At 43.9% G+C, this 23,511-nt stretch overlaps 1 long non-coding RNA gene across 1 annotated transcript; it reads right to left on the bottom strand.

The window, feature by feature from the left end:
- LOC128352454 (uncharacterized) lies at positions 1 to 21,447 on the bottom strand. Its single transcript, XR_008320421.1, has 4 exons — positions 21,363 to 21,447; positions 19,784 to 19,850; positions 6,895 to 7,033; positions 1 to 733 (listed from the first exon to the last, which is right to left on the bottom strand). It is a non-coding gene; the product is annotated as an uncharacterized LOC128352454 (long non-coding RNA).
- Between the last annotated feature and the right edge of the window lie 2,064 nt (positions 21,448 to 23,511).

Here is a 23,511-nt window from a genome sequence, read left to right as displayed (position 1 = left end):
CATCTGGTGGACCCCATATTAAGAACTACTGTTCTAGAATTTCTGGATCAGCTCTAATTAGAATCACAGATACATACCATGTGCTTTCCCCCTCTTCTTTATGCAGCTGAGAGATTTAGATATTGATGGTAGAAACTGTATTCTGAATTAGTCTGGATAAATTTTGTGGTAACAATTGTATGCTGCTTCCCCTCTGCTAAGTCCAATGACCATATAATAAAAACATTCTGATTCTAATACCATGTGGTCTACTGTAAACTGGAACACAATAATAAGCCACTGATTCCAAGATGATAGTTTAAGTCTTGTGGATGGGTCACAAAAGTACCACTGAGGTTTTGAAAATCCACCAGTGGACTGGATGCAGGGAGGACAGATGCAAGAGAAGGGTGTTGTGGGCAAGCAAAGAACCATAGTGGTGGATCACATATGTTGCATGTACAAAATTCTAGAATAAAACTTTGGAGAGCGACTACAAGCCACAGTAGATAAAAATGGGCTAAATGGACAAAAAGCTTTTGATTCTGTATAAGGGATCTAATAGATCTTCAGGAATCAAGGATCACAATGAGCTCATGACTTTAAACAAAATCCGTGTAACTCCTGTTAATAGGAAGTATTTTGAATGACAACCATAGGAATATGTTTCTTTTGCACTTCCATCTGGGCTTTGTAAGAGGGCTGGAAGATCTGGAAGGCTTATGTGTGGAAGATGTCAAGCAGGGTTTCTTTCCTGCACTTGGCACAAAAGGAATAAGGCAAAAGATAAAAGATGTGTTAATTTCTATTGGCTATGAGCAAACAAATGAGGACTGTGGGTTTCTGCCAAGTGGATTATTCTATCTCCTTGTTGTTATTTAAGAAGGATTAATTGTGAACAAAAATCAGAGTACCCTGTTTATTTTGGGTAACTCTGATAAGGCCAAGTTAAATAATAAAAAGTAACTGCCTAGGGTGCATAATAAATATCCCTTAATTCTTCTCATTTCCTTGGCATTATCTTAATGCTGTCTATTATTTCATTATCCTGGATTTTAGATGCATGCATTTTTTTTAAAAGAATCCCTTTATTTGAAGAGAAAATAATCCATTTAGTCAGAAGCTCTTTTCTAAATGGCATGAGATGGTAAAATCCTGAGAAGATTGCGATCTCCATTACTTCATCTGCTAATTGCAGGAGAAATGCATATAATGTACTTATCCATTTACATGTGCAACTAGAATCTTGTCCAGATGTTTTTTAAAAATGTGGGCATAAAATATGCTCTATGAAGAAGATCCATACAATGCATGGAGATTGGGAGTGGATCCAACAGGTGCAGTCCTGCCCCTTCCTCTATGTCAGTGGTTCCCAACCTGGTTTCCTCCAGATACTGCTGTACAACTTCAAGAACCCCCAGCCACAATAAATTGTGGGGATGCTGGGAGTTGTAGTTCAGCAACATATGGAGGAATGCAGGTTGGGAACTCCTGCTCTATGTGCTGGTTATCCTCTCTGTTTTGTTTAGGGCTTATGTGTGCTTCCAGCCCTGGTCAGGCAAAGTTACCTGGCACTATTTTAGAGTTTAATAAGATATGGCAAGAGCAACTTTATCCACATTTACTCAGAAGTCACTAAGTTTAGTGGGGCTTACTCTCTAGTAAGCTTGTTTAGAATTGCAGATTTAGTTCTCTTACATTTCGAAAAAGCTGTCCATTTTAGAGCATTTGCTGTATCTTCCTTTCTTTTGTTCTTTTAAGCAAGGGCATTTGCATTTTTAGATAACCGATAAATACCTTTGGTGTGCATACCTAGGACATGGGAGCAACTGTGGACAGTAGGGATGTGCACAGAACCGGTTTGGAGGCCATTTATGGGCCTTCGAACCGGTTTGACAGTGGGTGGTGGTGCCTAACTTCAAGAGCGGGGGTGGCTGCACTTACCCCTCCTGCCACTTCCCCCCCACTGGCGTCTGTTTACTTGCAAGCCCATTGGGGCAGCAGCATACCTCCCTGCCGCCCTGTTGCCACCATTGTGCGGATATGACCCGAAGTCTCCAATGCTCCTTTGGCACCGGCAAGGGCACACACACATCATGCGTGCACCTGCACACATGCCAATGTGCATAGGCATGCTGGAGACTTCCAATCATATTCAAACAATGGGGGCAACGGGGTAGCAGGGAGTTATGCTGCCACCCTGATGGGCTTGCAAGTAAATGGACACTGGCGGGGGGAAAGTGGTGGGAGGAGTGTGCATCCTGTCCCACTCTTAAAGCATCATCCCCGCTGCCTTTGAGACTCCACGCCACAGTTCTGTGCACATCCCAAGTGGACACATCCCTAGTCCACACTTCCTTGGGATGAAGTTTTATTAACACACTGAAACTTACTTCTGCACAAGATCAGGTTGTAAATTGTTTATAAGAGGGATGGTCAGTTGATGACTTGCAGGCAGGAATATGGATATAGTTCCATATCCTGTTAATCTGCCTCTCAAAGGAATCTTTCAGAAAGCAATTCTTTGTCAGTTCCCAAATTGAAACACCCCCGATTTGTTTTGGGTCCAAATCTGAACCCACCCCCCAAATCACCCCAGATTCTATTTGTACCCAAATTTTCTGAATCCAAATCTGAATTGATTTGGATTTTAAAAAAGGATCCTGCAGCCAAAAGTGGGGGGGGGGGTAGTGCCCAATGGGTGGAAGCTACCACCCAAATTTTAAATAAATTGGGCAAAGGGGTGATGTTTAAAGAATTTTTGAAGTTTATGAGTCTTTAAGATTTTTCACATAGGGAATAATGGGGATTTCAACAACCTTATAGCTCCACATGGGGGGCACTGGGGTGGCCCAGATTGGGGTGTGGTGGGTGGTAGTGCCCAATGGGTGCAAGGAAGTTACCACCCATATTTTTAAAGGAGTTTCGAAGTTGGCATGTCTTTGGGGCAGTTGTTTCTGAGGTGTTCTAAGAGCAGATTCTGTGGTAGCAAATGAGAGTGGATTCATTTTCAATGACAAACAATGAATCCACTCTCATTTACTACCAGATAATCTACTCTCAGAACACCTCAGAAACAACAAAACCCAGTACCCCATGGGCTTGTGGGTATGGGGTTGGTTGGCACCCTATGTTCACTATGCCACCACTCGCTCTAGGCCACCCCGGTGCCCCCCAAGTGTAGTTATGGGGCTGCTGAAATCCCCATTATTCCCTATGGGGGGGAAGCATAAAGATGCTCAAACTTCACAAATTCTTTAAAAATCACCCCTTTGCCTAATCTAATCTGGATGGTAGCAGGCACTCTCGAGACTTGCATATAGGTGATTGCAGATGGGCAACTTGCACTGGGGCACTATCACCCACCCCACTCTTCTGCCCCCGAAGCCCCTTTTCTGCCCCAAATCTGCCCCAAAGACATGGAAACTTCAGAAATTCTTTAAAAATCATCTATTTGCCCAATACCTTTGGAATCTGGTAGCAGGCACCCATTGGGGCACTACCACACAACCCACTCTTCTGCCCCTGAAGCCCCTTTTCTGCACCGAATCTGCCCCAAAGTCATGCAAACTTCAGAAATTCTTTAAAAATCAACGCTTTGCCCAATTCCTTTGGAATCTTGATGGTAGCAGGCACCCATTAGGGCACTACCACCCAACCTACTGTGGCACTCCTAGGAGGCACCCACAGGCAGAAATGGGCACTGTCTGTTCCCATTGTCCAATAGGCTGGATGCAGCACACATCATCAACAACAGCAGAGCTTTGCAAAGGACAAGGTTTCCAAAGGTCATGCACATCCACAGTGTCCCACCACCCCACCCCACACAGAAATGCAATTGATCTACACACAACAGTGTGAAACAACAACAATGAAATGCACTGCCCCATGCCCCCCCAACCTAATGCAGGGTAACCGCAGCAGCCAGCAACAAGCAAGCAAGTGTGATGTCACAGATGCAGCAGACTAGGGCAGCAGACTAGGGCCAACAACAGCATCAGATGTGCCCTGCCCTCCCCCCCACAAGCATTTTTCATCCACAAGCAACAGACACAGCGACATCTGTGGCACCCTGGCATAAAAGTGGGTTAAGTAAGGAAGGGTGCAAAGCAACATTCTGCAAGTGGAACAGTGAGGTTTCCCCCCCCCCTCACCTACACACAAGTAGAAGAGTGATGATGACAACAATGGCACGCAATTTTTTGGCACTTTTTTTTTTTTTTGACATTTCTGCAACAGATCGGGCCTGTAGCACCAGCACAACCTATTGTAGAAGCAAGCAATCTAGTCAGAATAAAAATGATGATGATGCTGGAAGTCACAATATCACCCAATCTTCATTACAAAGAAGTCCAGAGAGAGGGAGAGGGAGACAGGGAGAAGGAGAGGGAGGGAGAGATCCTCTCCTGTGCCCATCCATGAGGTCCCCCAAATACAGGCACAACAACAGACCATCCAAGGCACTTGAATTGCATAATATATATACTGCTAGAGTTGAGATTATGTGGGGGGAAGCATAGTATACCTGTGCGGGTGTGCACTCTGCGAAAGGGTTAGTGGGCTTAGGGTTAATTTTTGCCATGGCCTTGGAATGCTGCAGTTGGGGGTGGGGGTGGGGTACATGGGCGCAGGGAGGAGGCTAGAGTCGGTACCTTCCTGCCCACTCAGAGCCTGTAGGCTGCTGGGCAGAGAATAAATACTGATATATTATGGGCACAGAGGGCTGGAGGACAGGCTTCTGGTTTTTAAAAATGCCAAAAAACCCAGCAACTTTGGAATGGGAGAAAAAAAAGACAGAATTGATTTTTAAAACCACGAGGCTATGCTACCCTTCTAACCACCTACCAGTACTAGCTAATGGCGATCCCTCCCACAGAACCCCTGTTTAAACTTCTAAACTAAACAACACACAACTTTTTAAATTCAATTGCAACACAAAACTTCCCTCCAAACAGGAAAAAAATCCAAAGAATACAAAATTCCAGGTGTGTGTGTGTTAAAATGGGTACACTCACTCAGTCTAGGACTTCACCCATGTTGTGTGTCCAATTGTCCACTTCTGTGGTCTGGTCTCTGAGTCTACTCTTTCTTCTTCAGTCTTCTTTTCCTTCAGTCTTCTGATTTGGGGGGGGGGGGGTGGCTGGGGCAAAAGCCTGGAAAATCTGGGAGAAGGGGTGGACGGACAGGTGGCCAGTGGCCACAGGGGCAGGCTGGCACAGACTCAGCAGGCATAGGCAGGCAGTGATTCTCTCAACAACAGGAAGGGGTGAAAAAAGAATTATCTTCTCAGGAACAAAAAACAAGCAATGGAGCAGATATAATCCATTCCCAGGCTTCTCCCACGAGACAGAAAGGCAGAATGGTGGCTGCTGCCTCTTTAAGTCTAATTGAAAATCCCTCCTTGAACTCCCCCCCCCTTGCCACTTCTTTTGGGACTTTCAGAGGGGTGATTTGTTTTGTGCAAATATCACCCCAAACAGGAAGATATGAGTACAGATCGTTCTGTACCCGAAACGTTTCACACATCCCTAATGCTAACTCTGTTATGAAGCCTGGCCATCTATGGAATGACTGGGCTATTCCAGATCCCAGACTAGTTTCGGGAGAATATAGTGACTCCCCTGCAAATATAGACATGGGCCATCCCTGGTTTGTAATAATAGTCACTCAATCTATAGAAGCACTGAGCAATATAGGCTAGCTGGTTAGGAATAGTCAGAGCAGCTAAGAATGTGAGGCTGATCAGGAAGACAAAAAACGGGTTATAGCTCTTAAATGTGGTCAAGGGAGTTAAACTATCATGTGATACGACTAAGCAAACAAGACCTAAATATACAAGCTAGTTAGGCAGCAAAGGGGAGGGGCTAAAGAATGGGGTGATTAGAGACCAAGTTAGGACATGATCAGTGCTTAGATCATGCTGGCCAGGAACTTCCTGATAGTTCAATAATCAGGGATAATTAAGGATGCAGTGACATCCCCCACTCCCCAAAAAACAAAACAAAAAACAAGAGTCCTCCTTTCATTCAGAGATTCTAGATTATTTGATGACTATTCCATATTCCCTTTTGAAAAATCCGTTTTCATGTCATAAGAGTCCTTCTTTCTTTCAAAGAGTCTAGATTATTTGGTGACTATTCCATATTCCCTTTTGAAAAATCAATTTTCATGTTATAAGTTGTTTTGGTTTAAATGGGTGGTGTTTTCCTTTTGAGTTACAATTCCCATAGTGCTCTAGGTCATTATCAGGATTGATGAAGTTTTGTGCTCTCACGTAATTGCTCTACAAAAATGTGCTTTTAAAAAAAGTTTACTGAAGTAATTTATTTTTCTTTTTATTCCACAGATGCCTGCTGAAAAGTTGCATAATTCACACTGAACTCAGGCGAGTATTCATTATCTTCTGGCTCCCCAGTCAGATTCATTGAAACCACAATGTAAGTTCATTGAACCCATTTGTTTTAGAGACTTTGTGAGTTCACAGAAATGCTTAATTGTCCAGGTGCCCCTGTATGTGATTATCCTCCCTCAAAAAGAGGGAAGGGGTTTGCACTATTTAACCACCAGTGGAACCATGCTTCTATGCTGTGCCTTCATTACATGTAACATCATCACTGCAGTGGAGAAGAGAGGGGTGTGCCCAGATCTGCACTAAAGAGCAGGCAGGCCCCTCTCCTTCCAGATAACATCACAAGTCAAGTGAATACTTCACATGGGCACCCAACCCATGCAGATGCCCAATTTACACACACACACACACACACACACACACACACACACACACACACACACACTTTTTTCTTGAAGAAGAAACTCTATCCAGCCCAGTAAATGACAGAAGTGGGTTGGTGCCATATGAAGCTACTCCTTTCCTTAACTAATACAGAAGTGCAGAGAGGAATAGTCTGCTCACACCTTCATCCTTTAATGAAGAATCGCCAAGAGACATCTTGACATGTTGGCACAGTTGAAGCGTGATATGTCTTCTACTGCTTTCAGTGGGAGTTGGATCAGGCCCAGAGTACACGAAAGGACCCAGAGTACAGTTGTAGCTCTGTAGGTGGCATGGAGAAAAGAATGGTACTAATTAGAATGTTGGAGTCCAATTATTGTTTCTGTTACCAGCAAAGTGTTACATACACTAATTACATTACAAGCTCAGAAAGAGAAACATGAGAGCTGAGTGCTTAATTTCCCTCTACCACCCACTATATTATATTGTTCAATTATTCTAAAGTTAAGGCACTAGTACAGGGTCTTTTGGGGTTTTTTTTTTTTTACCAGTTATATTTCAAGATTGCTAGCAGGCTTCGGACTTTCCCCCAAATGTTGTAATGTTATAGTGATACTCCCCAATTGAAGGTGGCCAGTTCTGGGTGCTGCACTATAAAAAGAATGTCGACAAATTAGAATGGATTCACAGGAGGGGAGGGGTATGTGAGCTGGCCATTTGGATGGCTTGGCTCGCATCCGGACCAGATTTGAGCCAACTTGGCCCAGTCTAGCTTTGGGCTTGACCGAACCAGATCTGGTCTGCTTTGGCCATCGAACCCAGCTGAACCAGTTCGCAGGTCAACTTGGGTCAACTTGTAAAGGGGAATTCCTAAGAATTTCCCTTTACAAGTAAGGGGGCATCCCTAAATGCAATGGTAAAGGTGTGGGCGGTGTTTGAGAGAAAAAGCCACCTCTGTTGGGCCTCCATACCTTTAGTGGAGGCACCGAAGAAGTGGCGTAAAGACATGGGGGGCGGTAGCTGGTGCTCCCCACTAAATTCCCAAATGGCAGCTGGTTTGGACCTCGGTGCACCGGTTTGGATCTCTGCGCACGTGCAGAGGCCATTTGCATCACCACACTATTTGTGTGGTACTGCAAATGGCCACATGTGCTGGGGTCATGAAAATGGCCTCTGTGCATGTGCAGAGGCTCGAACCAGAGCCTCTTGGAGGACATCCCCCCCATCACCCATTGTCATCTCCGCCACTTCTTTGCTGCTTCTTTGACGCCTCCGCTGCTTCTGCTAAAGGTATGGAGGCCAATGGAGGCTGCTTTTGCTCTCAATCCCTGCCCCTGCCCACACCTTTACCATTAAATTTAGGGATGCTCCCTTACTTATAAAGTGGAATAATCAAGAATTCCCCTTTACAAGTATACCTGAACTGGTCCACAAACTGGGGGCTGACTGGTTTGAACTTGGACTGGCACCCCCCCCCCTTTTGAGGGGCCGGTCCAGTTCGACCTTGGACCACTTGGACCAGGCCAGCTCAATGTTGAGCCTGGCTCAAAGCAAGCCAACTCACACATCCCTACAGGAGAGCAATGAATATGACCAGGGGTCTGGAAAACAAGTCCTATGGGGCAAGTTGGAAGGAGCTGGGTATGTTTAGTTGGGACAAAAGAAGACTGAGAGGGAACATAACGCTCTTCAAATACTGAAGGCCTGTCACATGAAAAAGGACAAGGACTTGTTCTCTATTGCTTCAGAGGGAAACAGATCTAATGGACTTAAGTTACAGGCAAACCGATTTCCACTGGACATTAGGAGAAACTTTCTTTGATAATAGAGCCAGTTATGGTGGGTGTGAGTGTTTCGAACTCTCCCTCTCTGGAGTTCTTCAAGCAGAGGCTGGACAGCCATCCATTGGGTATAAGCTCAAGTTCTGCATCTCCTGCATCAAACAGCAGGTTGGACAGGTCTACAAGGCCTCTTCCAACTCTGTGGTTCTAAGGAGTATTTTTACATCTAGAAACAAGGTCAACTTCTCCTGCTTGATCAGATTAACAGTCCATCTAGTTTTCAACACAGGCCCAACTGATGCCTACAGGAAGCAGACCAGACAAGCAGGAAGTTAATATGTTGCTTGTGCTCAATAGCTGGAGTTCAGAGGGAGAGTGCCTCTGAATGTAGAGGTTCCTCATACCTTGTATTATGTAAACCACTTGGATAGTTTTTTTGCAAAGTGATAATATAAACTTTGTTGAGGGGTAAACGCATGCCAGGTACTTCTTTTACTTCTAGCGGAGGAGGACACTGGGGCGTCAGGGAAGAACGCTGCCGCCCCGATGGAGACTTTTTAAATGGAGCGCTGGTGGGGAAACATGGTGGGAGAGGTAAGGGCAACTTCCCCCGCCCCAAAGGTATATCCCTCCCCACCTTCGAACCACCCCCCACCAGTTTGGTTTGGTGCACATCTCTACTTTGAGAGTGTCAACAGGCATGTAGATAAAGGTGATCTGGTTGACATAGTATATTATTTATTTATTTATTTATTTATTTATTTATTTATTTATTAGATTTATATACCGCCCTTCCAAAATGGCTCAGGGCGGTTCACAAGATGATAAAAACAATTAAAACAAATTAACAATTAAAATCAAACTATTAAAACACAATAAAACCAATAAAACAGCTAAAAGCCCTGAAAATCAGGGCAACAGTTTAAAACAGTTTAAAACAATTAATCATTTAAAACTCTGGAAGGCCAGGCCAAATAAGTACGTTTTAAGGGCTCTCTTGAAGGACAGCAATGATCTCAGATTACGAATTTCTGCTGGGAGTGCATTCCATAGCCCAAGAGCAGCTACAGAGAAGGCCTGTCTCTGCGTCGCCACCAGACGAACTGGTGGCAACTGGGGACGGACCTCCTCAGATAACCTTAACGTGTGGTGGGAATCATGTAAAAGAAGGCGCTCTCTTAGATATATACCTTAGGTATATACTTGGTATATATACTCTTAGGTATATACCTGGACTTCCAAAAAGCTTTTGACAAAGTTCCCCAACAATGGCTCTTGAGTAAACTTAGCAGTCATGGGATAAGGGATCAGGTTCATATGTGGATTGGTAACTGGTTGAAGGACAGGAAACAGAGGGTAAGAATAAATGGACAGTTTTCACAATGGAGGGTCCCCAGGGATTAGTACTGCTACCAGTGCACTTTAACATGTTCATAAATAATCTAGAACCAGTGAAGTGGCCACATTTGTAGATGACACTAAACTATTTAGGGTAGTGAAATCCACAACAGATTGTGAGGAATTCTAAAAAGATTTCTCCAAATTGGGTGAGTGGGCAACAAAATGGCCAATGCAGTTCAATGGAAGCAAATGTAAAGTGATACATACTGAGGCAAAAAGCCCCAACTTCACATATACACGGATGGGATCTGATCTGTCGGTGACTGACCAGGAAAGAGATCTTGGGGTCATGGTGGACAGCTCATTGAAAGTGTCGACAGTGTGCTGCAGCTGTGAAAAAGGCAAATTCCATGCTAGGGATCATTAGGAAGGGGATTGAAAATATAACTGCTATTATTATAATGCCTTATACATGGTATGGCCTACATTTTGAATACTGCATACAGTTCTGGTCACCATATCTTAAGAAGGACATTGTAGAGCTGAAAAAGGTACATGCGGGTAGTTGGCACCCTCTGTGCACTAGACCACCACTCACTCTGGGCCACCCCAGCATCCCACAAGTGGCTTTAAGGTTTTTCTCCATAGGGAAGAATGGTGGTTTCAGCAGCCCCATAACTGCATTTGGGGGGTGCTAGGGTGGCCCAGAGCAAGGGTGCCAACCACCCCCATGGGTTGCTAACCCATGGGATACTGGGTTTTGAGGTTTCTGAGGTGTTCCAAGTGTAGATTCTTTGGTAGCATATTAGATTTTCAATGACAAACCATAAATCCAGTCTCTTTTGCTAACCTTAAAGACACATAAACTTCAAAAATCACTTAAAAATCAGCCCTTTGCCCAATTCCTTTCAAATAATTCTGATAGTTTCCTTGCCCCCCTTGGGCACTACCACCCACCACACTCTGCTCTAGGACACCCCTTTCCCCCCGACGTGAAGCTATACATTTGTTGCAATCCTCATTATTCCCTATGAGGAATTCCAAAATACTTTTAAAATTCACCAATAATCAGAGGAGTGTCTGATTGCCTTGGGGTTTTGTGGGTGGTAGGAACCCCTGAGTGCCTACCATACACCCCACTTTTGTGCCCCTGGGTGCTCAGTAGTCGTAGTCATGTTTATTTACGGTCATAGACCAAAATTTACATACATAATAATACACGTAATATAGTAATAATATATACATAATATAATCAGGAACATGGACTCATCCTAATCAGCAATTTCCCATTAGCATAATCTGATTTACCATCTGTTGTCTAGCCTTCTTAGCTGCCTCACAGAACTTAGCAACTTTAAATATTTCAAATATTCATAAAAAATTGTAGGAGTGTCTGATTGCTTTGGGGTTTGGGTGCTTGTGCTACACAATAGGGAATAATGGGCTGGTTCAAGTCCCATTATACTCTATGAGAGAAAAATAATTATTCCCCCCCAAAATTCATAGAAAATCGTACGAAAGTCCGATTGCTTTGAGGTTTGGATGGTAGGTACCCATGGGTGCCAGCCACTTTTGGAGGTTTGAACCAGTTCAAAATGGTTTGAAACGGTTCAAATACAAACCGAACCCAAGGGAGGTTCAAGCAAAACCAAAACCAAACCTCCTCCTTCTGGTTCGAACCTGGTTCAAATTCAAACCAAATCGGGCAAACCGGTTTTGTGCACATCCCTATCTGGTGGGCCACAGTGTGAAACAGAATGCTGGACTAGTAGGGCCTTGTGCCTGATCCATCAGTGCTGTTCTTATGTTCTTATGACTCATGTGTGATCATGGCTCCTATGAACAGGAAAATAAAAACATTGCAATATTTCAGGAGGAGGTGATCATGCATGAGTTAGTCAAGCTAAAATTATATTATTCAAATGAATATACAATTCATGAGGATTTTTCTTGTAGGGGTTATCCACTGTCATATTGTCAGAATGGACTCAGAATGGCCGAGGGAAAAATAAGTATTTAGAAAACATATCCTGTGATTCTATGGGGGGAAATAATGGGTTTCTATGATGGTTCTTATATTTTAAATGTGAAGCCACTAAAATACATCACCATTCATTCATAACAAAAAATACTTTCCCCATCAGTGAGAATGAAAATTAGATCCAATAGAAAAGCAATTTAAAGTGAATTCCTCACTCTACAAAGTTTATACACCATGCAGAAGATTTAACTTCTGTCTGCAGGTATAACAATTAAATCCAAGGAACAAAACAGAACTGCAGAAGTTCTTTCAATGCAATGAATTCTGTTTATCCTTCTTTTTTTTCTTTTTTTACCAAGAACTACAATGGGATGTTTTGTCCAAAGTTTTGAGGTGAAAGAATATTTTCTCCCACTGTGGCGACTGGTATTTTAATAAAATGTATATCTATTATGTGAAGGAATGGAAACTGTATTTATGTCCTCTACTCCAACCATCTCCCCAGTGCAGGATTCTTCCTCAGCATCCCTGACGGATGGCCATCCAGCCTCTGTTTGGAAGCCTCTAGTGAAAGAGCGTCATCATTGTTTGAGACTTTGCTTACAGTTAGAACATTTCTAATGCCTAGCCTAAATCCACATCCTTTGCTCTAGTCCTGCCTCAGAAGTAACAAAGAACAATGGCACTCCTACTTCTGTGTGACAGTGCTTCAGATATTTGGAAGATGGCTGAGCATACCCAGCGCCTTCAAATATTCCTCATAGAACTTGATTTCCAGACCCTCACCATCCTTATTCCTCTCCTCTGGACTCATTCCAATCTATCAATGTCCTGCTTGAAAGGCAGGGCCCAGAATGGACACAGAGGCTGACATACAAACAAACTGCACCCATAACAAGCGATGCTAGCACAAAATGTCTGCATAGGTGTGCCAAAAAACCTGGGACTTTGGAAATGGCACTATAGCATTATAGCACTCTTGCATACATTCACTTTAAAACAAATGGGGCACGCCCCCAGATGCGCAACTGTTGTGCAGGCACAAGCATGCTTGTAGTTGCTCAGCACTTGTCTGGAACATACATTCTAGACCAGACTTAGCACATCTGGCTAGCACAACAGCTCTGCGCTAGTGCAATGTCATTCTGCACGTGCATTGGTAGTCAGCATGTCAGTCAGTATTCCAAGTGATGTCTGGCCAGTGCAAAATAGAGTGGAACTCCATTCAAAAACTCAATATTTGACAGTGGTCACTGTAAGAGTTATTGGCACCAAAGCAGCAGCTGCATCAGAGCTCTTGGAAGGGTGAGAAATGAGGAATTCCCATAACATTTGGAGGGAGGGGATGGCTACTCAAGGGGTTAAAGAGAAGAGATGGAGTAGGATAAGCAGGCTGGAGACAGTTGGGTCTCCCCAGAGAGGAGACAACTGGATGAAAATAGCCCTGTGGGAGGAGGAGGACCTGGGTAACAAGCAACTCCTTCCACTCCCCGGTCTGAGGTCTCAAGCAGGGAGTTTGAACCTGACATCTGCAACACTTTTGTCCACTTTGTGAACCTATCAGAAAAATATATGAAAAGATAAGGTTATGTTTTGCAAGTGGAGAGGAATTAAATTTTTGACAAAATTCAGCCCACCCACATACAATTTTAGCACAATATACTCAGTATGCCCAGCCATTTCACAAAATGGTATATTCCAGACCTGCACATCTTTTATCCCATCCACCCAATGTACCCATCCTCTGTAAAGATGGCCTACCCAGACCTTGATAAAGCATTTGTTTTTGTTATCTGGCTAGGTCTGCAAAACCAAAAGAGGTTCTCAAGTTCATGACTTGACATAGGACTTTGCTGGGGGCAAGTTTGCATTCAGTTTGGTGGGTTGCAACTAGTATAGGCCTATATATTTCTTTTTTCTTTCTGGACTAAAACCATGAGCTCTGAGAAGGTGTTTTCCCAAAAGATCACTCTTGTTTATAGTTTAGTACTGTACCTTTCAATATCTTGCTTGGCAATTAGAAGCCGCCTGTGGTTATGTCGAAGAATTCTCCTTGCTGGAGCGATTCATGAAAATGTTTAGATTTGCCTCTTGTTTTGACAAGAGATTCAAATAGATTTATCAGGTGGAATCCAAAGCTGCATTGTTTATATACTCAGGAAGACAATACCTTGGGCATTAATAATGTTGTAGAAGACACTTGTGCAGTTGTAGACAAAAACAAAACACAACAAAACTCCATGACTTTGAATGTCTCAAGTGACAGGATGAATATGAACTATTTATTTCACGTATAATTATGGGGAATTTTAAAAATTTAAAGAGGCTGTCTCAATTAGAAGTGAAAGAAGAAAAGCATCAGCCCACACATGTAACAAATTCCTTAGAAGATCTTGGTGATCTTTTTATTTGGAGAGATCTTTTTCATCCTGAGAAGTCAGGTTTGGATTTCACCCTTGTATGATTAGGAAATAACTCCCCTGAAATAATGAGGCACAGTGCTGAACAGATTCTAGTAAGGACATGGCCAGTCTGTAAACGGAAGATTTTCTGTATGCACGGCAGCATGATCTGGTCCTTACCAACAGCAATACGTTGTGATGTTACCTATTTCCCCACTCATTTTTATGGCACATAAGGCAGGAAAATGGCATTCTTTCTAAGGGTTGTCACCAGGGGTGTAACTATAATAGGGCAAGGGGAGACAGTTGTCTGGGGGCCCACTGCCTTGGGGGCCCCCCAGAGGCAAGTCACATGACTCACTCCCCCAGCCGCACACCTGCCCAGGCTTCCTTCAGTTGTATTCATCCTCCAAAATTGATGTGAGTGTTAAGACCTGGAGCTACCAGAGCAGCATATGTCTTTCTCTAGTACAATGACTTGCATCATCCACAATTTACAAAACCTTTAAAAAAATAATTTAGGATGATGTTCTATTGTGGCACGTGTGTGTGTGTGTGTGTGTGTGTGTGTGTGTGTGTGCTTTTTGTTACCACTATTCAGCCTCATTTAAGATTTCTTTAATTCATGAGCTGAGCTTCAGGGGGGGGCATTTAAAAATCTTGTCTCTTGTCCCACTCCAATTTTGCTACGCCCCTGGTTGTCACAGATGGAATTCTAGAGATATTCATGTTACATTGCACACATATTCAAGTGTCTGCATGCACATACACATTTTTGTGTTTATGACTGTGCATGCATTTGTTAGAAAAGTCAATACAGGAGCTCGAGAACTGGGTTCCTCAAAAATATTGTGAGTATGAATCATATAATGTGTGTGGGGGGGGGGAAATTGCATACAGATCAACAATTCTGTGTATATTCTGCACACACTGCATGTACAGTGACCATAATGTGCAAGAAGTACTTGTGCTAACTGCAAACCTACTCATTCCATTACAGAGAAGAAGTAATTGTCATGCAGGAATCTATCTGGATCAGGAACTGTGGGTGTAAATGAGATGTGCATCTAGATGTAGCAACCCACTTCTTTCCTATGCCTTACATGTGAAGCTGCCTTATACTGTTTCAGATAATTGTTCCATCTAGGTCAGTATGTCTGCACTGAAAGTATGACCTACACTGACTGGCAGAGTTTCATTGAGGGGACTCTCCCAGTCCAACCTAAGGATGCCAGGGGTTGAACCTGGGGTCTTCTGCATGCAAAGCAGGTGCTCTATCATCAAACGTAAGCCTATTTAGATGGATATTCCCACTCACATCCTGGTGCAAACAATCAATTATATGAAACTCGGCCAAGTAGAGGCTGGTTGTGGAAACTATCAAAAGGCATATTCTTGGAATTGTTAAAATTTAAATTACAAGAAAGTAGTGTACAGTTGGACCTCATCATCCCTGAAACTGGGGGTTGGGGGGGGGGGCATCTTTGGGCAGCTGGAAACCTGTGGAGCATGGTATGGCATTTTATTTCTCTTATTTACACTCTTTATCTTTTATTTACACCATTTATTTCTCTTATCTACACTATTACTCCATTTTAAGCTGTTTCTTGGCCATTTTTGCCTCTAGGAACCCCCCCCCCCCCGCAATTGCCATTGACTCAATGGGTGCCTTCAGATGTACCTTTTAACTGCAAGTTCAATTGACTTGCAGTTTCCCTCCAAGACCCCCCAACACGCTCCTAGATGATAATTGTCTGTAGTCTGGGAGTACAAAGGGGGCAGAACTGGCTGCATGGGCTTCCTCTGATCCATGATGGAAAGCTGTACCAGCCAATTCAAGCAGTGGGAGGAGCTTCCTCTCTTAACTCTGCAGCCTCTGGACCCTCGGTTTGGTAAGTGTACCTTACTTCAAACCGAGAGTTCATCCAGAGGCTGGAGGGAGGAATTGGAACTGTGGCTGGGTCCTGCAAGCTCAGTTCCAATAATTCAGATGTATCATGGGGACAAACTGAGGCAGTTTTATCTCAGGTTCCATGTGACATCCAAAGGTGGGCCAGAGTCTCGCTATCTACAGAACCCGGTGAGAATGGTACCCCAACGGATAACAAGGTCCACCTGTACTTGAAAAAGCATATGTTGTCATTAGTTCTCCTCATAATTACTAGATAATTAATTAATTAATTAATTAATATGCAACCTTTCTACATAGATGTGCTCAATCAATTTTGCAATGCATCAGTTGGTAAAATATACTCAGTACAGCCATATCTATGTCACTAAAGTGTTGCACGAGTAAAATGTGGAGGAGAGCAAGAAGGGCCATGCATCCCAGAGTGCTTTGGAAGAAAGGCAGGATACAGGGGCATGGGAAGCTTTCTGGCAGCCAGGGGATACAGTCCTGCTGGTGGTGGTCCCTCTTTATTGGGCATTGCTGTGCCAATGTCAGATGCAGGGGGCATGGCCTGTTGGAAGTTAAAGGACTTTGTGCTGTCTCTTGACTCAGACAGTGGAGGACAGACTAGTGAGTCAGAGGGCTAGAGGGTCAAGACATTGGTCATCCCTTCTCTACTGCTCTGACACTATCCCTTTGGATATGTAGATTGCTAATCTCAGGGACTAACTTCCTTCCAGCGACTTCCTCCTTTCTCTCTCTCTCTTCTCTTCCTGTCCTTCTACCTTGCAACATGGCAAGCTCCTCTCCCTGCACCATGTGTGCAGAGAAGATGCAGAATCCATCTGCATCCAGCTAGCTAGCTAGATTAGAGATCCTAACTCCTCACTTTCCTATTTAGAATGGAGTTCCTTAATAAATGCCTTATATATTGATTTGAAACTATGAATTGGCTCCAAGTTACTTTACTCTCAGCATACACGTATGCCTAACTAAACTACCACTGTGTTGTGCCTCTGTGCACTCTGCTATAATGAAAAGGGATTCTCTTACCACAGAGAATTTCCAACATGGCCAGTACCAGGAACGGGCCACTCAGCCCTGCTCTGGAGTCCTCTCCCCAGTCAATGGTTCCTTCAGTTACAGACAGGGAGCCTCTTTCTCTGCATCCTCAGAAACACCGTGGTAACCCCCTGCTCCCCATACCCTTGCGCCACCCCAGAAACCTTTGTCGTTGTCCCCTTGCTCCATTGTCCCCATACCCCTGTCAGGAAAACAATGTAACTAGAATTAATAAACAGGCAAATATTAAGATTCTTGGGAAAGCCTCCCAAAAGCCAGTATCATTTAAGAACCACTGTCATGGAGCTAACAGCAGTGAAGAACTGAAGAACTATATTCCTTAATAGTATATATTACTGAGTATACTGGAGGCATTTAATATAAAACTGCACAGAGAGTTTATATGGTTTTCAAGAGGTCCTTCAGCACAGCTGTGGGGGAAACGTTGAACAGCATCCTGACTCAGTAGCAAACCATTAAGGATGCCATGTTCAAAGAGACCTGAAAGTGATTTGTCCTTGTCATCTTTATCACCAGCCCTGGGTCAGATTCCATCATTCTCCAATAGGCCTCTACACATTGTATGCTATTCTGGGTAATCTTGCAACAGACTGCCACACACTTTTTTTGAACTGCTGATCCCATTCTTGATGCTATCGTTGCCATTCATGTTTGTGTCTCCTGGCAACTTGCCTTCCATTTTGTTTAACACTAGCCATCTCCTTCATGATACTACTGATTCTTGAATATTTATTTGATTTTATTTATTTAAAACATTTACACCCTGCCCCTCCAGTCCACTCCTGCTTGGGGCAGCTCACAACATTAATAAAATAGATACAATGAAAAGTAAAAGACTAATAAAGTTGAACAAGTTAAGTTAAACGAGTTAAAAGATCAGTCTAAAACCACATTTTAAATTATTATTTTTAAAGTTTCAAATTAAACGATATTAATAAAAGGCCTAAAACTGAGAACTATAAAAACTAAAGAACCTATAGATATAAGCAGGAACCATTTAAAAGCCTCTTTAAAAACATTTCTGATATTGCACTAAACTGAAGAGTAGCGATTTTCTGGGGGTGGGGGTTGGGGATACTAGTATTGGACAGGGCTCTGATAATCCCAGTTTTTAAACCTGTTTTTTCCTGGTCATTACCATGGACATGGGAAATTTAAATTGTTAACAAACTAATGAAAGTAATTACAGTCTGGACACAGTTTCCCAATGGCATGGATTGTTCTTGGGTTGTTGTTTTTTAATAGCTTTAGTTGAAGTTATGCTAACAGTAAGCAACGGGCAGTCCCTCAGCCTATCTGGCCCTTGAGTAGTATTGCATGGTCTCTCAACTGCCAACCCCAGGGGCCCAGCAGCTGTGGCAATGAGATTTGGCTACAGACCATTTGGGGAGGGGAGGAAGTGGGAGTTGACCCATACTCTTTGTTGACTCTTTGTTATCAAAATGGCCCTCCAGCAAAACGAATTCCTGATTATGGTGCTCAGTGCGCTCATTTGAATAATTCAAACAGAAAATTACTGTGTGAGCTAGTGTGCCATTTAGAAGTGCAAGTTAGCTAAGCAAACAAAGGGAATGCATTTCTCAAATCAGAAACTAAATTTCAATTCCAGTTTTAAGCTAATCCAACTAACAATGCATCCTAGACAGTTTTCTCTCTTAGACAGGCTGCTGGTAGGTGGCAGGTCTAGCAACTGAATTTAGCAAGTACAAAGAATCATATTAACGCATTTCATTTTCAGCAAAGACAATAGGTTGAAGTCTACTTGACCCAATTCATGGGCATTTTGAGAGCGTTAAAGTAGTTGGTAAAAAGTATGGGGGTTGCTTCTTCTCAGCTGCCAATATTCAGATACAAAGAAATATAGCTATATATCTGACATACCGGGTCAGACAAGAAGGGCATATCCATATATAAATTGCGGTGTCCCTCTTTAAAATATATGTGAGCAGTGAGTGGGAAAAGATTTAGCCCCTATTTGCATGCATTTTAAAAGGAAAAGTCACAATTTTTACATGCATACATCCTCCATAACTGATGGACAATGGATACTTGCATTTTTGTACTTGATATAGACACCCAATTACCATCATGTAAGGAGCAACTCTTAGACACAGATAATGGCAAAGTGAATGAGAATGAAGGTGTGGTGAAGGAAGATTTGCTTGGAAGATTTTCCAAGCAGAAAGAACAATGAGAGACCAGAACCACTAACTTCTGCTAAATGTTTGTAAATGCAGTTCTGAAAGAAGAAGAAGAAGAAGAAGAAGAAGAAGAAGAAGAAGAAGAAGAAGAAGAAGAAGAAGAAGCAGCAGCAGCAGCAAAAACTGTACAGGTGGCAGAAATAACACATGTTAACATTCCTTCCTGCAAGTTTTGTCCTGGTTTAGAATGCGTTGTTCATCTTTGGCTGGTACATTAGCTTCCTAGTATGTGCTATTGTTTTCTGAATGCCTTGATCATGTGCACAACCTTGAGTTTGATTCATAAATCTATTATTTTAAATGGCACATACAAATACCAGGATGGAAAAAAAACCCCACCCTTATTTTTAATAGAAGAGTTAATGCTCCTAGAAATGCTGCTGATCCTTACCCTAGCTCCAAGTGCAGTTTCAGTTTGGGTAAAGTTGTGGCTGGCCTCTTCCAGCGGTGAGACATGTCTGGCACATAAGAACATAAGGACAGCCCAGCTGGATCAGGCCCAAGGACTGGATCAGGCCCGAGGGATGGATCAGGCCCAAGTCCAGCATCCTGTTTCACAAAGTGGCCCATTATATGGCTCTGAGAAGCCCACAGGCAAGAAGTGAGAGCATGTCCTCTCTCCCACTGTTGCTTCCCTGCAACTGGTATTTAGAGGCATCTTGCCTCTGAGGCTGGAGATGGTGACCTACAGCCACCAGACTAGTAGCCATTGATAGACCTGTCCAACATGAATTTCTCTAAGCCCCTTTTAATTACATCATTGAGCCACATTTAGTTATGTGACCATTGGGTTTGGAGCCAATTGTAAGCCAGCCTCACCCCATCCATCTCATCCAAGGGTTAACTTGGCACTCACCTGCCCACTCAATTTTATGCAGTGATTAGCTATTTGCTTCTGGGGGCCATGGGTCAACCAATCACTCACCTAGCTCAACATCCAGCTCATGGTAGTCCAGCAGGGAGAGGTTAACCTTGAAGAAAACCAGCTGCTTGACCAAGCCAGGGTCCAACTGGGACTGAACGGGTGTTACCACGTCGCCAGCACATGAAAACACCCGCTTGCTTGGAACGCTGGTTGGTGGGCAGGAGAGGGGGTGCGCAGCAACCACCACCAAGTCCGGCCACACTTGGTGGTGGGTTGCCCAGAACTGTGCGCGCAGTCCATCTTGGGGTCTTCCTCCACAGGCTCCTCCAAGTACTGGGCAATGCATTGCGCAGCACCAGTGGGCCTGGTAGACCAAACTTCCTTCAAACCAGGCAAGGCACCAAGGCACAGACGCTTAAACCACTGGGCTGATTTAGTCAGAGGAACTGCCTGTTGCATTGGTGCTGCTGCCTGGGATTCCATGCTCCTAGACCGGGAAGAAGAAGGGTTGAGAGCTGCAGGCAGCCCACACTGCTGCTGGGTGTGAGTTGCACACACTTGGGGGGTGCACCATCACCACCCTCCAGGTCTCTGCCGGTCCTAGGGACTTCCGCTTCCCTAACTCTATTGACCAGGAGATCCCTCCACCTGGGCAAGTCATTGGAGCAAATTACATTGCCCTTGATGGTCAGGTCACAGAGACAAGGCAGAACACACTCCTTCCTGGCACCCAGCTCCTCGACCAGCCTGTTGACAACCCTGGCCTTCAGCCTTCCAGCCAGAGCACACCCCTCTGGTGTGGACAGTGAAGTCTGGAGTTCATCCATCAGCTTCTCCGGGAGGAGAGCCGTGGGAAGGGCCTGGCTCAGAGGAGTGGTGTCGCCACACACCCCACTGAGTGATGAGAGGAACATTGGATGGGCTGTGCGAGGGAGGAAAAATCTGGCTGCACTGCCAGCCATCAAGCCCCTGCCCTCCACCCCCACCATGGAAGAAGCTTCCCTGGCAGAAGAGCCCTCCACACCACCAGGCTCTGCACCAAGCACCAGCCCTGGTGGTGCACCACCCGATGGACCCGCCACTGGTCCAGGTGCCACTGCCTCACCTGGGCCAAAGATTGGGGACCTGTGGGACCCCAGGATGGCATCTTCTCTTCTCCCCACCCCGCACAAAAGAACAGGATCAAAACACGAACAGGAAGGAGAATAGAAAGTCCTAGCTAGCCCAACTAATGCAGAGGAAACTATAGTGCCCCTTCTGGCTTCATAGTAGATTGCATGCAAACTATACAGCAAGCTAGGCTGCAGCTGTGGCATATCCCAACACCTTCCTCCCCCACCTTCCAATCATTGTGTCACTTGCCACCACACCACTCTTGTGGGCCCTGATCAGACTCTAGTTATGTGGGGGGAGGCAGGTAGGCTTCTGCCTTCCTTCAAGCTCTCCCCCACCCTGGTTTGGTCATGTGAACAACCTTACTCTATAGTCTCACCTGTTGTGCTCACTTACCATTCATTCCCCATGGAATCACATTTTGTCCTTCTGCCTCAATCCTCTTCACCAGCAGTGTGGTAAATAATGTGAATTAATTCTGGATGGGAGTGTCAGAGTTAAGGTTGGAGCCATCACCCTCCTAGAGTAGTCTGGGAAAAATAAACTCTCAGGAAGGAATTGTGAGATGGCTAATGTAGGTAAGGGCTCTGGGGATCAATGTTATAGTTATCTTGACAAATACATTGTTGGTTTTCTTCACATGAAGTTGTGTTCCTGTGGAAGTCTGGGACATATCTACTCATATAACAAGCAGGTGGTGGAACCCTGAAGCTGTTGTCATTGCTATGCCATAACAACAACAACAACAACAAATATGTATATACCACTTTTCAACAAAAGTTTCCAAAGGGATTTAGATAGAGAAATGATAAATAAATAAGATGGCTCCCCGTCCTCAAAGGGCTCACAGTCTAAAAAGAAACATGAAATAGACACCAGCAACAGTCACTGAAGGTAAGTATTGTGCTGGGGGTGGATAGGGCCAGTTACTCTCCCCCTGCTAAGTAAAGAGAATCACCATGTTAAAAAGGTGCCTCTCTGCCAGATTAGCAGGGGATATAATATAACCATATATCGATGCAATATCTTTTCAAATCTAAACTCTTAATTCTCATAATCAGCCTCTTCCATAGCATATCTTAAGCTTCAGAGCACAATCTTGTGCACACTGAACCAAAAGTAAAACAAGCTTATCAGATCAGACTTGCAGATGTATTCTGCTTGGAAATTCCAAATATTTCATTAATTCATGTAAAACTTATACAACCATGTATAATCATGTAAAACTTATACAACCTGTTGAAAAATCCAGACTCATTCATGTTTAGGCATAGATGCAGGACACACTTCCTCATTACTTTTACTGACTTACCTGTCACCTGAAACAGACACATGCCTCAATGCTCCTCTGCCCCAAATCTTGTATATACAGCTTGTCACTACTAACATATGCCATTCTCCCTAACACTTCTAAAATGAAAACACCTAGGGCTGATGCACACAATGAATCTAATGTTGATGCAAACCTGCTATTCCTGCCACATGCACACTCCTTCAGAGCATGTCACGAGAACTCAGGATGTTTTACTGATCTCTGGTTGGGAATGCACCAACTTGACAGGCCCCATATGATCAAGCCAACTTCCGATCATGATTATGGGTCTCGGCTTCCTGTTGGATCCATGCTGGGTTGGCGCATTGCCAACCAGAGATTGGCAAAAATCCTGAGTTCACATGACATGCTCCATGGGAGCACACATGCAGTGGGAATTTCTGGTTCCCCTCATACTAACTTTAGATCAATTGTGTGAACCAGCCCATAGGGAAATCAGAGGGTTAGTGTTCCACTGACCCCATAGTATTCTGAGCTATAGGATTCCCTCAACTGGCAGATGAAAGGACCAAGGGAAAGTGGGGAGGCATGGAGGCTACATTGCAAGCAAGCACAACATTTGAATGCCAAACATGTTTATTGCTTATATGGTGTGGAAGTTCCGGAGGTTAAAGAATGGGAGAGGAGGCCCTGGGACTGCTGGGTGGGGTGATATTACTGATATGAAGTCTAAGGGGCACACAGAGCCATGAAGGAGACAAAGTGGCAGAGACACCAAAATGGGTCCTGTCCAGAGTAATGTACACTCTAGAATTAGCCCTGCCAATTCATAGTGATTATGCACGATACCACCTAAAATCTTTGAAAA

Source organism: Hemicordylus capensis, chromosome 3, assembly GCF_027244095.1.
Source record: "Hemicordylus capensis ecotype Gifberg chromosome 3, rHemCap1.1.pri, whole genome shotgun sequence".
NCBI lineage: Eukaryota > Metazoa > Chordata > Lepidosauria > Squamata > Cordylidae > Hemicordylus > Hemicordylus capensis.
The sequence above is the reverse complement of the archived record's forward strand: the minus strand, read 5'-3'. Positions and strand labels throughout refer to the sequence as shown.